The sequence below is a fragment of the Suncus etruscus genome, chromosome X, assembly GCF_024139225.1.
Source record: "Suncus etruscus isolate mSunEtr1 chromosome X, mSunEtr1.pri.cur, whole genome shotgun sequence".
Taxonomy (NCBI): Eukaryota; Metazoa; Chordata; class Mammalia; order Eulipotyphla; family Soricidae; genus Suncus; species Suncus etruscus.
In genome coordinates, this window is record NC_064868.1 from 32,285,256 (window position 1) to 32,302,740 (window position 17,485).

At 34.8% G+C, this 17,485-nt stretch overlaps 1 protein-coding gene and 1 non-coding gene across 2 annotated transcripts in view; one reads left to right on the top strand and one right to left on the bottom strand.

Annotated features, from left to right (window-relative positions):
* DMD (dystrophin) overlaps positions 1–17,485 on the bottom strand; it is a 2,686,579-nt gene that overhangs the window by 2,612,810 nt on the left and 56,284 nt on the right. The window lies entirely within an intron of this gene.
* Positions 12,384–12,509, top strand: LOC125999857 (small nucleolar RNA SNORA51). Its single transcript, XR_007492320.1, has one exon. It is a non-coding gene; the product is annotated as a small nucleolar RNA SNORA51 (small nucleolar RNA).

A 17,485-nucleotide genomic window follows, 5' to 3' on the forward strand; every position in this document is an offset into this window, starting at 1 on the left:
TGAAGAAATTCTACTAAGCACAAATCTATGTTTTGATTATTTGAAATATAAAATATATCATTTTTCTCTCACTATATTTTTCATAAGTATAGATCTGATGTATATCAAGATGATTTATTTGGACATAATCTGTATTGCTTTCATTTAGTTTTATTTTATGTGAATTTGTAACTTTAATCAAATTTTGGTAATACTCTGTAATTATTTTTTAAAATATTCCTCTTTTCCCAGTTATTTTCTCCCTATCTGGGAATCCAATAATACAAATGGTGGATATTTTGTTACTTGTTTTGTTCCAAAGACTGCTAATAAATGATACTTGTTGAAGAATGACTACAGTTACCAGTTATTGAAAAGTTTCTACATCGGAAAGACAAGTTATGGAGCTACAAGATGAATAGCCTTAAAAGTGCATGTGTTTGACCAGTTGTCCTTAAATGTGGAGGTAGACTAAGTATCTATTGGAATAAAGACAATTTCTGAGCTAGCTGCTTGTTGTGGCTTTGACTTTCTTGTAATTTGGGGGAGGGGGTCAGCCATACCCAGTGACATTCAAGGGTTACTCCTGGCTCTGTGCTCAGAAATCGCTCCTGGCTTGGGGACCATGTGGGACGCCGGAGGATCTAATCATGGCCCATCCTAGGTTAGCGCACAAGGCGTGGTTACCGCTTGCGCCACCTCTCTGCGGCCCCTCTTGTCATTTTTGCCTACCCATTCTGGTATCTTCCTAAGAGGTAAGGGAGTCTTACGTCTATAGGTTTCCTTATCTAGGATACTGGTGACAAACTCCTCTAGACCACTGCAGACATAAAGCTTCTTGGATAGCAATTTGTTGTGAGAAACATTCTCTTCTCACTGCTTTTGCAGTATGTTTTCTATAGTACAAGATAGCCTCAGATTATTCAAACAAAGAGAATAACTGGAACTGACCACTTTTGTGAGCGTTTCAAAGATGAGTGTTTCTTACCATGGAGGACAGTGCCTGGGGTCTATAAGAAAAGTCAGAGTTCTGAGACTAGATGTTGTGATATAACATGGTTCCACTAATCAATTTGACTTGGTTTCTCTCTGTCTTAAACCACATTTCCTCAACTGATTACTCAGCACAACTCTTGTTCCTTATATCTTGTTAATTTTTCCTGGATCATCTAGTATTGTCAGGAGAACTCCTATAAAACCCAGGGAAGAATTTAGTTCACTGTCACTTTTTTATACATTTAGGCTGTGGAACATACCAGTTATTGATTAGCTTGTTCTATTGTATAAGATTACATAAAACAATTTGGTGCTAGGTACTTTTCTCCAAACCAGTCTTAAATTATTTTGTCTTATATTGACTACATTACAATGCTCTTCTTTGATTCTTGCTAATGTTATTTCTAGAGGTTGTTGTGTTTAGTAGGGAGAAAGAGGAAATAATTAAACCAATGTCATCTTACATGACACCTCAATTTTGAATGTGCTTTAGTGGTAGTTCATACAATAATAATTTTAATAATGTATACAACCCAAAGTAAAAGATGTTGTATGGTCCAATATGCATTCAATATATAGTGCTCATTACAAGATAGCTATTTACTGCTCAAGTCACACATAAATGGGAGCATCTGAAGATAAAAAGTAAAAATCATTTAGATATGTGATGACTTGAATAACTATATTTTTAAACAAAGCAAAAATGCTTCATTGAGGGAGCTTATCAAATGGAGAAAGTGATGGAGGAGAAGGATGAAGAAGGAGGAGGAATATGAGAAAAGGATCTAGGCGGGAGACCCAATCTATGGATGGCTCTCTATGGAATGTTTGCATTTAGTAGCCTTTTTTTTGTTTGGTTTTTGGGCCACACCCGGCGGTGCTCAGGTGTTACTCCTGGCTGTCTGCTCAGAAATAGCTCCTGGCAGGCACGGGGGACCATATGGGGCACCAGGATTCGAACCAGCCACCTTTGGTCCTGGATTGGCTGCTTGCAAGGCAAACGCCACTGTTTTATCTTTCCGGGCCCTAGTAGCCTTTTTTTTGCTGTTGAAGGCAAACCTGTTAGACAGTGTTCAAGGACATTTAAGTATGCGTTCAGAAGCAGGACTCCTAGTGCTTGTTGCTTAGGGAGGAGATGGTTATTATATATTTATATTGTATATGATATATAATATATTATATAATAAGTATATAATATATTATATTTACTATGATAAATATTTGTTTATTATATATTCTATATCAGTATTGATGTTATTTATCAAACTGAAAATGCTAGCAATAAAGATATTTTAATTCACTGAAACATGTTACATTTTAATGTGTAGATTAAATTTCCACTGGCTAATTTTATGAAGATATCTATCAAAACTCTGAACAAAAAATCGTTACTAGCATGAAATTGTTGAGGTGATTGTACTTTGTTCATCATACATAATTTTAGTTTGAAGAAGTTGGGAAGTTCAATATATAGCTAATAAATACCAAATAGTTTATATAAATGTGTGGTCAAGGTCAAGATTGGATATTCCTGAAGAACACAAAACCTTGAATTAAGCATATTTGGCTGATATAAGTTACATAAATTGTTATTTCAACAAGTGTAATTTTGCTAAAGATATAATAACCCACAGTACACAGTTATAAATATTTATGGGTTTTATTTTTCAAGTTTTCCTGATAAAATTTAGATAAAATGTTTATAGGCTATAGGTACAGAGATGGTAGGGTGCTTACCTTGCACATATTCAAACTGGATTTAATCTTTGGCATCCCACATCCTCTGAACATTGCCAAGAAATTATATATATATAAAAAACGATTAAACATCACGAGTTGCATACCCACAAAAGTGTTTTAAAAGTTTTAAGCTAGTTATAGCATGAATTAATTTTTGCTGAACCATGTCCATCTTTTATTACATTAGCTAACTTATTCTAATTTTTTATGATGGTATTCAGAAAGTCATAAATTTACTGCATTTTTATTCATTTTCATTTGCTATTTACTACTTTTTAAATTATGGCACACATTTTAAAGACATTTCCTCCCCCAACACCTACTCCCATCAACAAATCACATTTTGGTTTGTATGTAATTTGCGTTAACTCATGCCATTGTGTTAAGAAAATCAAAGGCAAAAGGCAAATGCTTAACACAGAACATAGCATATAAAAGTTCCCAATAGATTCTTCTTAAACATTTCACTAAGACAAGAAAAAGGTAAGTAAAAATAAAGCTATGAAGAAGGAACGTTTTTTCCTTACAAATCATAGTTTAAATTCAGTACAGGGTATAAGAAGACTGCATAAATGACTTCCTATTTCTTTGAAGTGTTTAATAAGGCCTTTTAAAACAGTACTTCATCACATCCTGCTCTTCAAAGCAACATTTGGGACTCTTTTTTTGGTTCCTAATAAGTGATACACAACACTATTTTTGCTTTGAATAAACACTAAAAAGTGGTGATTTTGATAAACTACTCATACATGTTGTTTTATAGTTAGACTACTAAAATTTCAAGCCCAAAATTTATAATGGTATATTTAAGTGCTTTTTATTAACATACAAAGCATTTTGTTTATAAAATAGAATTTATACAAAACCATTGAAAATAAACTAGTTTTTTTCTTTTCATTTCCTTATTAGAAAAGTTTTTGATAGATTAAAATTACTCCTGACTTTTAGCATGTAAATTCGGGAAGGTTCATTATCCATATACTTCTTATTTTAATACTAAATATTAATATAATCCCAATGCATAAGAAGAAATTATAGACTAGCTGAACAAATTTTAAAAAAAATTATTAAATCTGAAGAATTAAATAACAAACCTTAGCATGCCTTCAATTGTGGCTGGAGAGATAGTTCAGAAGTAAAGGCACATGCATTGCATATGGCCAACCTAGTTTTCATCCCCAGTAACTCATATGGTCCACTTAAAGCATCCAGGAGTAATCCCTGAGCACAGAGCTAAGAGTAAGCCCTAAGAACAGGCAGATGCAGCCCAAATTCAAAACAAAGATTTTTTCAAAATAGAGCAGAAAAAAGAGAGATTTGGGGGCATGGTTACCCAGTCTAGATTTCTCTAACTTTTCTAAAAATTTCCAATTTTCCCCCCACAAATACAGTTAAAGTTATCAGCGACACATGTGACAATTCTCCCACCAAAGTATGATTAGATCAGAATTATTGACATCTGTCTCAAATTTTGGAGTATTATACCTGTGGCACATAAAATGAGTATTTATGCACTCAACTGTCCACATAGTATAGAACAATGTGTCAACAACTCCTAGAGTCTGATTGCAGGATTTTTCCTTAGAGTTTACCATTAGATAGACCATTCCACAGAAACACACATAGCTTGAACACTGAATTGAATTTAATATGTGTTAATACATCTTGGGAGAAAGAAGCATTTTAATATTCATTTCATGGCTTGGAAATAAAATATAGTTCCTAAATAAAAGATAATACTACTTGAGATACTGAATTAAACAAGAAATTTTTTGTTTGATTTTTGTGCAACACCCTGTGATGCTCAGGGGTTACTCCTCTCTATGAGCTCAGAAATAGCTCCTGGCTTGGGGAACCATTTGGACGCCAGGGATTGAACTGAGGTCCGTTCTGGGACAGCTGTATGCAAGGTAAACACTCTACCACAGCACTATCGCTCTGGCCTTAAGCAAGAATATTTTTAAATTTTATGGCTGTAGATAAAGTTGATTCAAATAAGCCTGGGAACACTTTAATATTGTGTTTTGTATATAGTCCTGAAAAAAGTGAATAAAAACATTATTAAAATGGTCCTCTATATTTTACATTTATATGTGACCTTTTATTAAAAATACTTCTGTATGACTAGAATATTTATAATTTAAAAATAACATAAAATTAAAAATTGCTTTATCAATTAAAATAAATTATTGGATAGAAGAGAAGTTTGATTTGCAGGACTTACTATCTTTTGATAAATACAAAATAAAAATTTTAGAGAATGATTTTATTTCTTAAGCACACATTTATAAGAAATTACAATTCTGGAGCTTGAAAGATGGTACAGAGGATGATGGACTGTTCTTGCACATGGCTGAACCAATGGATGATCCATGGCATCCTATTTTTCCACTATAACCACCAGGAATTGGTCCCTGAGTACAGAGCCATGAGTTAACCATGGGCAACCAGGGGTGTTCACCCAAAACCAACCAACCAAAAAAAATCACAGTTCATAATATATCTTTAAAAGAGATATTTGAATATATTTTGAGGGTCACACTTAGTGGTGCTCAGGAGTTATTCTCGGCTCTACACACAGAAATTACTCCTAGCAGGCTTAGTGTTTAGTGTGTGAGCCTAGGTCAAAATATATGCTAGTGTTTGACCATCGTCTAAGGCAAAAGCCTTATCCATTGTACAGTCTATACTTCAGACTCAGGTGAAGATGTTTTTGAAGATAGGTGAGGCTTCTTTTTTCTTTTTTTTGTTTGTTTTTTTTTTACAGTTAAAAAGTTGTCGATCCTTGAGTTTTAGCGTACAATATTCCAACATCCATCAGTTCACCAGTATTCATTTCCTGTCTCCAATTTCTCCAGTTACTCTTCCTTCACCTACCTACCCACCCTGCCTCTATGGCAGACACATATACTCTCTTTTTCTCTCTGCCTTCTTCCCTCCCTCACTTTCTTTTTCCCTTATTCTCTCCTTCCCTCCTGTGACTTGCAAAAATGATATTGAAAGGGAATCTCAGACAATAATAGTACCTTTCCTGTTTTAACTGCACTTCCCAGAAATTATTACTATTGAATTGGGCCGTGGTATGAAAATAAAATAAGGCCTGTTTTCTATCTTCTCCACTTTACTGAGGTAAATTATATGCTAATGAGTTCAGTCCAAGTTTCTTATTTTTCCTTTCATTAAAAAATAGTGTAGTTTAACCATGCACAAGAGCCCTTTGTGTTTCTATTTTCATCGCAGCACTATTTACAACAGCCAAAATCTGGAAACAACCCAAGTGCCTGAGTGGCTAAAGATTGTGGTTACATCTACACAATGTAATACTATGCTAGGAATATAATATTATGTTAGGAAAAATGAAGTCATGCAATTTGCTTATACATGGATGGATATAGAGAATATTATGCTGAATGAGTTAAAGGGAAAAAGATAGACGTAGAATAATCTCACTCACTTGTGGAATATAAGAAAAGTAAAAGAGAGCATGGTAATAATATCCACAGTTTATAGAGATGAGTTCAGGAGGACCAGTTTAAGGCAGGAAGCTTGCAATAAAGGTCCACTAGGGCCCGGAGAGATAGCATAGCGGCGTTTGCCTTGCAAGCAGCCGATCCAGAACCAAAGGTGGTTGGTTCAAATCCCGGTGTCCCATATGGTCCCCCGTGCCTGCCAGGAGCTATTTCTGAGCAGAAAGCCAGGAGTAATCCCTGAGCACCACCCGGTGTGGCCCAATAATTTTGATTTTCCTGATTTTGATGAGCAAATATTTGTATTGATTTCATGTCTAAAATATGTGCCTCTTATGTTAAGGTACATCTTATAAAGTGAAAAATACAGTAAGTTATGACACTCAAATTATTTAATAAGAAATTCATTTTCCTGGGGCCGGGCGGTGGCGCTGGAGGTAAGGTGCCTGCCTTGCCTGCGCTAGCCTAGGACGGACCACGGTTCGATCCCCTGGCGTCCCATATGGTCCCCCAAGAAGCCAGGAGCAACTTCTGAGCGCATAGCCAGGAGTAACCCCTGAGCGTCACAGGGTGTGGCCCAAAAACCAAAAACCAAAAAAAAAAAAAAAAAAAAAAAAGAAATTCATTTTCCTAAACAAGAATAAAATGTAAAACATAAAGTTACAAAGATATTAAAAATAAGGGTCTGTTAGAAAAGGTTAGAATTAGATTACTCTTGGATATAAGAATTGAAGTAATAAGCCAAAAGAAGCTGAATTTTTTATTGGTGCTCAGTCATTTGTTTATTGACAATTGACTATGGAGTTCCAGCTAACCAAACCCATTAAACATTTTCTCTTATTTTTCTATGATACTATTCTATCTAACAAAATGCCTACCTGGAGTGCTAAATTCATATCATCTTAATATTATGTAAAATATACTTTCATACATAACCAGTATTTTCTTATTATAATTATTAATATCAATAGTTACAATATGTAAGCCACATATAAAAATGAAAAAGTATAGTATATAGGTAGAAATTTTAGACTTCTGGAGATCCATACAAAGAGAAAATTCTCAATTAATTATGCTAATTCTAAGTTTAGTTTAGGACCATAAAAGTTATTTATTTATATAAGCATTCCTTGAAATGGCAGTGCATACATTATTAGCTCAATTTGTTCTGAAATGTAACATAAGATCCAGGTTAAGCTGAGATGAATAACAACAAGTATTGTAAAACTTCGTAGGACTGAACAACAAAATCTTCTGTGGGATGTTAATGTCATAATTATTTATATTATTGAGAGTTTTGATAAGTCAAGGGTCTTTAGACTACTAAACAGTATTCTGTTGCTCACTGTGTGATAATAGTGTCTAAAAAGAGCTTGACTAAATTAATTATGAATTTTGTCTAACTATAGTGTTAAGTAGCATAATTTCTTACAGAAATCCTATAACTGACCTGAAAAACTCTTGTTTTCTCTAGGCCCTTTACATGGAAATAGAAAAGAGTGACCCCTTAAAAGTTTACATTTTATCATTAAGTCATAATAAATCCTTCAGTATTTCCAAATATAGTATAATTTATTTGTAAAATCTAATGACCCTTGTTATATTTCCCCACTTTAATAATATTGGATTCAAATTTTCTAAGCTCACAGGTAAGAATATCTTTGTTCCATAAATTTACTAGTTGTTTAATCAATGATAGCCCTTGATTATGCTCTTTATCATTAAATAATAACATGATTGGTCAAAATAAAGAGAAACAAGTTAAAAACCTTCCCTGTCTTCTCCCCTAAGTGTTCATAATTCAGAAATTCTTAGCACAAATGTCATTTCAGAAAGGTCATTCTTGAGATTTCCAAGTACTGACATAGTTAGTTGGAATCTGTTGTTTCATGTTTGTGGCATATGCCAACTATCTTGTATAGCACCTGGAGCCCCCAAAAGCTCAGTTCCTGAAAACAGAAATAAACATGACCTGCATATAAACAAAATTGCACGCGAAGATTCAAGGGGAAAAACCATGAGGCTTCTGAATGTGTGAACTGAAAGTAATAAAAAGGATGTCATTAGAATGCTTGTTTTCCATTTTGACCAACATTATTATTTTATCTCATAGCAAAATATATGTATTGTTCTTTATTTAAAAGCATCCTAGATGAAATTGCTGAAGGAAAAATAACTTTACATTGCAAGTGTAAATAAAATGTCTGGATTCCAGACTCTCATTTATTCCTTGAAAACAACTATTTTCATAGCCGGGTTATAAAAAATAATGTAAAATGTCCTTTCGCAGAAGAGCCAGGAGCCATGCTACAATAAATGGTCAGGATATAGAATGTGGATAGTACATTTTTTTCAAGTTAAGGAAAACGCAGATAAAATGTAATTGAAGGTCTCTAATTTTTATTGTTTCACACAGAGGATATAACTTTTATTCAAAGTTTTTGTTAAAGAGTATACTCTATGGTGATTTTAAGGTTCATTTACATACTTAAAAAGAAGTGTATTATAATATGTTAACAATATGGCCATTTTTGAAACAAATTCTCCATAAAGATTACACTTCAATAAGAGACTAAATTAGAATGGACTTGTAACAGAAGACATTTCAATATATATCAACGAAGACTCTTTCACTCGGAGAAGTCATTCAAACTGTTTCTTTAAATAAAACACACCAGATAGCTTTCTATTTCATAACAGAAAGAGTTTCTTTTCTATATTTTATGACAGTCGCTAAGAAACAATATTTCACATTAGGCAATTGTTTCATGGTATGACAGATTTGGGATGTCATCATTTCAAGAATGAGTCCTTGAAAAAACAAAACCAAAACAAAACCAAAAGCTGCTGACTTTTGGAGTCAGTGCCATTTTTCTGTGGAATGAGCAATGATTTAAGAGGAAATATATTTTACATCAGCCATGTGTATTTAGATACATATTGTACTACATAAGAACCACCCCAAATTTATCATGACCAAATTTGTAAAAAGTTGCATACCACCTATAATTTCCTTTCTTAAATATACCTTAACAATCTTTAAGAAACTCTCATTATAATTCCCTCCAAGAAGTGTGAACAGGGCCTTCTTTTTAGCCTTCCCTCAGCCTCCTGTGTTCCATTGTCATCACTGATCTTCTGCCCTTTGGGTCCAGCCAGCTTTGTGTCTGGGAGGGCATAGGTAACTTTACATCTTAATCCCTTCATCCAAACACAAAGGGGCTGTCTTTTTGGGTCTTTTCTTAACCTCCTTCCAGGGCCCAGTGCCATTGTTGTTCCTTGTCACCTGGGGACAGTCAGGCCTGTGTCTGCAGAAAAAGGGAAACTCCAGTCCTAATCACCTCCACCAAGCATGAGCAGGGCCTCCTTTTCAGTCTCCCTCAGCCTGCTTCCAGGTTCCAGTGCCATTATTGAAACCTCCCTCCTCATCAGCCCTCCTTTTCCCAAACTGAAGATTGGATCTAGAATTCTTTTTCTTAGAAACTATACAGCTCAATAATCACTTGAACAAATTAATAAAATATTATGCAATATTTTTATCATAGACAATCTTACAAGTTTAGAAAAATAAACTCTAAATAAGATATACCCCAAGCCACTTTTCATACAAGCAATTCAATAGATCATTTTTATGGGGAATATGAAGAGAAATCCCAGCAAATATCCAAGTTCAACCAAATGCCTGAACCATATAGATAATGACCTAAAACCAGCACTTAATTGTTTAGCAATTGAAATCAAAGAGTCAATTGCCTGCAAAATTAAGAAATATGTAGATGACCAATTCAACCAACTCAAAAAAAAAACTCTTTCAGAAGGTGAATGAATCCATACAAATGAAACTAAGGGAACTAAAAAACATATTAGCAAGCCATAATAATAGAATTACACAGGTGGATAATCACATAGACAATTGAAGACAAATTGCAAACCAGCTGGGAAAAAGAAGTTAAAATGGCACTGAATCTCAAGAAAGCACTAAGAGACAAAGATGGTCACTACTTATTGATAAGTGGAACACTAGACTAAGAACTCTGATCACCATCTATAAACCAAATGTAGACTCGGCAATATATATAAGGCTTTTGCTCACAAACTTAGAGCAAGATATGGATGGAAACATAATAGTAGGAGATTTCAACATCCCATTATTGCGTGTAGACAGACCCACTAGGCAGAAGACTAGCAAAGACATGACTTCCCTAAATAAAAAGCTAGAAAATTAGGACTAATAAGTTTATATAGGACCTTTCATGCTCCAAAAGCAGAACACACATTCTTCTCAAGGGCACATGAAACTTTCTCCAGAATAGACCACATTCTAGGATACAAGTCTAACCTACATAAAATCACAAATATAAGAATAATATCAACCACCCTATCAGACCACAATGCCACAGAGATCAAGATTAACTGTAAAAAGAAGATGTGAAGAAAATCTAATGCTTGGCAACTAAACAACATGCAGGTCAACAACAGCTGGATCAAAGAGAAAATAAAAGAAGAAATAAAGAGATTACTTGAAACCAACGATAATGAAGAAACAAATTGCCAAAGTCTATGGAACACTGCAAAAGCAGTAATTAGGGGAAATCTCATAGCAATACAGGACAGCATTAGGAAAGAATAAAATGACAAAATTAACAACCCAAAGGGACAACTTAAATATCTGGAAAATTAACAGCAAAGGAACCCAAACACAATAAGAAGAAATAAAAACTAGGGTATAAATCAAAATTATAGAGCAAAAGAAAACAATACAAAGAATTATTGATACCAGGAGCTGGGATTTTTTAAAGAATAAATAAGATAGAGTCTTGCAAGACTCACCAGGAAAAAAAGGGAAATACTAAAATAAATAGGATCAGAAATGAAAGGGGAGAGATTACAATAGTACCCCCAATAAATCAAAGACACCATGAGAGCTTATTATGAACAATTGTACTCAGTTAAGCTAGATAACCTAGAAGAAATAAACAGATTTCTGGAAAAAATCCATCTCCTGACCCTTATTGAGGAGGAAGTGGAAAGCTTAAACAGGCCAATCACACATAAGGAAATTGAAAAAGTAATTAGGAAATTTCCCAAGAACAAAAGTCCAGAACCAGATGTGTTTACAGATAATTTTGTCAAGCATTCAGAGAATAGTCACTACCATTGATCCTTTGACTCTTCCAAACTATTGAAAAAATAGGAACCATTCATAATACCTTCTTTGAAGATAATATCACTCTCATTTCCCAAGCTGACAAAGATACCACCAAGAAACATACCTATAGATCAATCTCATTAATAAAGATGGATTCAAAAATTCTTAACAAAATCTTAGGAAAATGAATCCATCAATACATCAAAAAGATTATACATTATGACCAAGTGTGTTTCATCCCTAGGATTCAAGGATGGCTCAATATATGCAAATAATCAACATAATACACCACATTAATACAAAGAAAGGATAAAAACAAATCTTCATATCAATTGATGCAGAAAAAAACTTTCAACTAATTCCACAACTATTTATGATAAAAAAACTCAGAAAAAATAGGTCTGAATGAAACCTTCCTCAAGAAAATAACAGCTATCTATAAAAAACCCACAGCCTAGGAACATATATATCCTAGGAACAAAAAAATACAATACAAAAATCCCTTTCTCACACCTATATTCATTGCAGTGTTGTTTACAATAGCCAGACTCTAGAAACAGCCTAGATGCCCCTCAATAGATGAATGGTTAAAGAAACTATGGTACATATACACAATGGAATATTATGCAACCATAAGAAGAGATGAAGTCATGAAATTTTCCTATACATGGATGTATATGGAATCTATTATACTGAGTGAAATAAGTCAGAGAGAGAGATAAAAACAGAATGGTCTCACTCATCTATGGGTTTTAAGAAAAATGAAAAACATTTGTGTAATGATTCTCAGAGACAAAATAGAGGAGGACTGAAGGGTCCAGCTCCTGACATGAAGCTCACCACAGGGATCGTTTAGTACAGTCACAGAAATAATTACACTGAGAACTATCATAACAAAATGTGACTGAATGAGGGAAGTAGAAAGCCTGTCTAGAGTATAGGCCTGTGTGGGGTTGGGAAGAAGAACACTTGGGATATTTGTCATGGGAATGTTGCACTGGTGAAGGATTTTTGTGTGTATGTATATATAAAATCAAAAAATGAAAAGATAAGGCCTCCGAATTTTTCTTGTGTTCTTTACACTGACTGTATAGAAAGAGGAGGTACAGTAAATGTACCCCATTTACATCTCAACCCAGGCTCTTTGCCTGATTTGTATTGTGAATTGGGGGACAAAAAAACCCCACAGCTAACATTATTCTAAACAGTGAAAAATTGAAAACATTTCCACTAAGATCTGGCATGAGGCAGGAATTCCACTAACTCCAATCTTATTCAAGATAGTATTAGAAGTCCTAACAATAGGAATCAGATAAGATAAGGAAATCAAATGAATCCAAATTTGAAAAGAGGAAGTCACACCATTTCTATTTCAAGAAAACATGATGATATACATAGAAAACAACCGAGTCCCCAGAAAAGCTCCCAGAAACAGTAAACCAATACAGTAAAGTGGCTGGCTACAAAGTCAATACACAAAATACAGTTGCATTACTTTACAAATAACAAATCAGATGAGAACGAGATCAGAGTCAATCCCATTAAAAAAGGTACAAAATTATCAAGTAACTAGGAATCAGCCTAATAAGAGTGACAACAGAACTCTATCAAGAAAACTTGAAAATACTTCAGAATGAAATTGAAGAAGACCTAAAGAAATAGAGGAACATCTTTGCTCATGAATTGGAACAATTAATATCATCAAAATGACCATGTTTCCTAAACTACAATATAGATCTAATCCCTCTTCAAATTCAGACAAACTTCTTTAAGGACTTGAAACAATGAATTATAAAGTTTGTTTGGAACCATAAAAAACCTAGGATAACCAAATCTATACTGAAAGAGAAGAAACTTAGAGGCATCTCATATCACCTAATATGAAGCTCTACTAAAAATCCATAGTGATCAAAACAGCATGATATTGGGAAAAAAGATTTTAAGACCAATGGATCAGAATAGAATATCTAGTGACAAACCACCAAGCCTATGGTCAATTATATTTGATAAAAGAGCCACAAATATGGAATGGAACAAAGACAGTCTCTTCAGTGCTTCCTTGCTATAACAAGTTTTAATATCTTAATTTTATTATATCTATAATAATTCCTTGATCTTTTTGTCCACAATAGTACTTGGAGATATAGTTTGGTTGCCTGCAATGTTATATTAGACTCAGAAGACAGTGCTCATTAAGATAATCTTGACAAAAATTTTAATTTATTCTTTTAATACTTGATTATGCCTGCTAATATAATCTAATGTTTCTGTCCACAGATAACAATGGAATATTAAAGTGCATGCCAAAAACTCCTTCTACAGAGCTTATACATTGTTTGTGTTATTGCAATTTGTTTTCAATTTCAGATAGCTTACCATCCAGCTGTCTCAAACTCAATTTACCTGTAGGCCGCAGGAGGCAAATTTGGGGTGATCCTTGAGTGCAAAGTCAGTAGTAAGCCTTGAAAATTGGAGGTGTGTGAGCCAAACAAATAAAACAAAACAAAACAAAAAAAGATTCCTCTAGGGCAGGGCCACAAAATGTTGCACGGAGGGCCATTTGCGGCCCGTGAGCAGTGAGTTTGAGACCCCTCCTTGATTATACCATAAAGCTCATGATTTTAGTTTGCTTTTAGGAAAGGAACCTGGATGCTCAAGACCCTAGACCATTCTACATGGTGTAGTCTCCTCTTACAGGGCTCACTACCATATTGCTTATTTTTCTAGTCTTGAGAATTGTTTGTTTTTAAGAATGCTCTATACACAATCTAACTCATGAAGCCTTTCTTTAGTATAGTTTACCATCACCAATGATGATTGGACTAGAAAATGGAAAACCTTTACATCTATCTTACAGGCTTTGTATTTTTAAAGGCTCTGTATTGCCCTGACTTCAACATAAGATCTGTACAAAAAACAGATTTTCTAACTACAGAAACCTGACTGCAAAAACTGTGATTGTGATGACCACAGAGAAAGATATTGGGGTTAGACAACTTAGTATGCTTGGAGCCTGTAGTTGGTCATATGTCAGGATGCTTTATGGGTAAGTTCTTCGTGTTTTTAGGCCAAATATTTTCTCTTTTTATTTTTCCATATTTTACTGTAACTATGCAAAAAAGCAAACAAAAAACAAACAGATTAAAAACACCTCCCAGCACACACCATTTTTCATTATGGTATATTTTAATAATTTTATTGTGACCAAAGTGAATTACAAATCTTACACAGTAATATTTAAGGTACATAGTGACACTGAAATAGGGGCATTCCCTCCACTAGTGTTGTCCTCCCTCCAGCCCTAGTTCCAGCCTGCATCCCATATCCGCCTATATCCCCTCCCACACTGCTAGTCTAACTGGTCCCCTCTTTGTATAGCTTGTTGTAGATTGGGTATTGATTCTGTTGTTGTTGACTATGGGTTTGGTGTTTATGTCTGATCATTTTTTATTTCTATTCAATGTTCATATGCCTGTTTGGTCCTGATACCATCCAATTTTACCCCTCAATTTATGAGGCAGAACAAGATGATTTGAGTTATGTGGGTTTGTTTAAAAAATAAAATAAAAGAAAAAAAGAAAAAAAGAAAATAAAAAATGGGAGGAACCTGTTTATAGGTTATAAATATCAATTTAAAAGAAGAAAAGTAAAAAAGAAGAAAAACATAACAAAAACACAAAACAAAACAAAAACAAACACAAAAATCAAACAAAAATACGAAACAAACTACAAAAAAGCACCAACCACATCAACAAAGACAACAACCAAACAGTAACTACGAGAATGAAAAAAAAAAGAACAATGGAAGGAGGGCTGGTGCGGCAAGGTGGTCTTCTTCTTCTTCTTCTTCTTCTTCTTCTTCTTCTTCTTCTTCTTCTTCTTCTTCTTCTTCTTCTTCTTCTTCTTCTTCTCCACCTCCTCCTCCTCCTCCTTCTTTTTCTATAGTTTAATGGCTTAGAAACACAGCCTTTATAAAAATAATGCTGTGAATTCAATTTCTTTTTTTTTTTTGTTTTTTGGGCCACACCCGGCAGTGCTCAGGGGTTACTCCTGGCTGTCATCTCAGAAATAGCTCCTGGCAGGCACGGGGGACCATATGGGGCACCGGGATTTGAACCAACCACCTTTGGTCCTGGATCGGCTGCTTGCAAGGCAAAGGCCGCTGTGCTATCTCTCCAGGCCCGTGAATTCAATTCCTGATGCAATCACAGGTTAATGCATGATTCTAACAGCTGCAATGTGATACCTAGCACTATAAACAACCCAATGCCAAATTATAGCCAGCTGTGAGTGAATATCACAAGTAAACTAAAGATGTGTGATCTGTAAGTGATATGAAAGGATGTGAGAGCAAGTATATCTGTAAACTGTATATAGCTCTTGGAGAACACTAATATTTGCACTAGAGTGATCACAGTGCAATACAGCCAGAATGTGTGTTAGAACATTTAATAAGTACATGGGCAAGCACAATTACATAAGAGCATTCCTTAGTGAACACCACAGTAAGTCAAGTGTGTAAGCCATATCTATCCCCTCAACAACAGCAAAGGAAGAATGGAAGTAAAGATAAATATGATCAAATCCCTTCATTTGATTAAAATGCAACAGTGCCTCCTTATTTTTCTGGATAAAATAAAAAATGGTAAAGAAAACCCTACTTGATGGTGGAGCCAGACACACATCATCACACTGCACCAGGACCCACATTGCCTGAAAGACCAGAGCTGCCTAAGGCACATAAATGAATATGAGTTGACCCTACCCCTCAAGGGATGAAGCCCATTCCCCACAGGATGTAAATATATCAACATGGGGGCATACAGACCTGCCTGCTCTGACCTGATAATATTAAAAATGGTAAAGGGAACTGAACTGATGGCAAATCCCAGAAACAAATATCCTATGGCACCAGGAGCCACATTGCCCCAAAGGGTGGAGCCCGCTGAATGAACATCAACTGAGGTGCATTGACCCTGCCCATGAATGGTGGAGCCAGAGGATCACGGCTGTTGTGCTCCACTCCATGGCTGTGCACTTCTAGTCAATGAAGCAAGCACAATACATAGAAAACACTACATATGTTATAATGTGGGAAAAATGCAAGACTCTATCATGCTTAGAGAATGAAGATTGTAGCTCTGATGACCTAAAAAGTACCATCCACCTATTTCACCTCTCAGATAAGGATTTTTGAAAAGAAATATGGAGGATCCTCAGGGAACTCAAAGAAAGTGTGGGACAAAATAAACGAACCACAAATAAAAATAAGAGGATTTGAAAGCAGAAATGAGAAAATTCCAAACTGAAATAACAGGACTGAAAAGCTTGACAGGCCAAATGGAAACCTTGCTGGAAAGCCTCTCTAACAGAGTAACAGTGGTTGAGGACAAAAATCGGTAAGGTTCATAACAAGTCTATACAAAAGAGAATATTGGAAAGAGCCTTAAAATAAATAATCAAACAATGGAAAAATCCTCAGAGTGTAAAACAATGAAAATTATAAGTCTTTCATAAAATCAACAGAAACAACATAAGAATCATTGGAAACCAAGGCCCAGGAAGAAAATCACCATAGTCAACAGTCAAGGACATCATTGCAGGGAAACTCACAAAGTTAAATAAGAGTGCACACAACCAAATACGATGTGGTTGAAGAGTATCACCTAAAAGATAAACAAACAAACAAACAAAAACAAATCCTGTAGAGGCATGCTGCATACATGACTCTATTTATTAGAGAAGCACACATCAGACGTGGTTTTTGGCTTTCCTGGTGCAGTGCCTAATTTTCCTCCCAAGAAATATCTGCCAGAAGGCCCTTTGGAGAAGTCAATCATTGATCCTTTTGTGGATTACTGGCTATATTTCTGACATGACTGTGACATTACATTTTCTCTTTTCCTTTAATTTATTTTTTGTCTCCTTTTCTACTACAGAAATTCGGCCTTAGCTATCCTGCAGTCACAAAGAAATTTGAGTACCAAAGCCCGCCAAAAGCTCTCCACTGGCTAGTTTATTTGTAACTCTTACTTCGAGTATAACCTGGTGCCAGCAACTGGTTTTTCTGAGTCTAGCTCCATGATGGTAAACAATTATTTCCATCCCCCAAAATCCATTTTCCAGCCACTGCAAATACATTTCTTCCCAAACC